The sequence below is a fragment of the Colobus angolensis genome, unplaced genomic scaffold (assembly GCF_000951035.1).
Source record: "Colobus angolensis palliatus isolate OR3802 unplaced genomic scaffold, Cang.pa_1.0 Scaffold29, whole genome shotgun sequence".
In the NCBI taxonomy this organism is placed as follows: Eukaryota; Metazoa; Chordata; class Mammalia; order Primates; family Cercopithecidae; genus Colobus; species Colobus angolensis.
In genome coordinates, this window is record NW_012116154.1 from 2958300 (window position 1) to 2958781 (window position 482).

A 482-nucleotide genomic window follows, 5' to 3' on the forward strand; every position below is an offset into this window, starting at 1 on the left:
AGAGACAGGGCTCTCGAATCAAGGGAGGCAGGTGACTCAGAGGTGAGTACAAACCTGGAGTGCTGAGAAGTCTGGGTGAAGGCAACTGTGTCAGCCCCAGGGAACCCAGGCAATCCTCCCACCGGAGATTAAGACCCCAGTCCCAGGCCTTTTACTGGCTGTGGATGGGAGGAGAGAGAGAAGGAGAAAGCAATGTGTGAATGAGCACACATTTGGTTTTTGATACTGATTATAGCTGTAAGGAATTGACCACACAAGGGAACAGAGAAACTGGTTTGGCTATGTCAACATAACTCTAATCAAAGTCATTTATGCCAGCCACCTTACCTTTTGTGTGTAATAGTCACATTAACCCATAACAATGATGTACCTTCATAAAGGTGGTTCAGAGTGTTTCTGAGTTTTGATTAGAGCAGTAATTGATTGATCAAAGGCACCAGCCTTTGCAATTTCTTTCTTTCTTTCTTTCTTTCTTTCTTTCT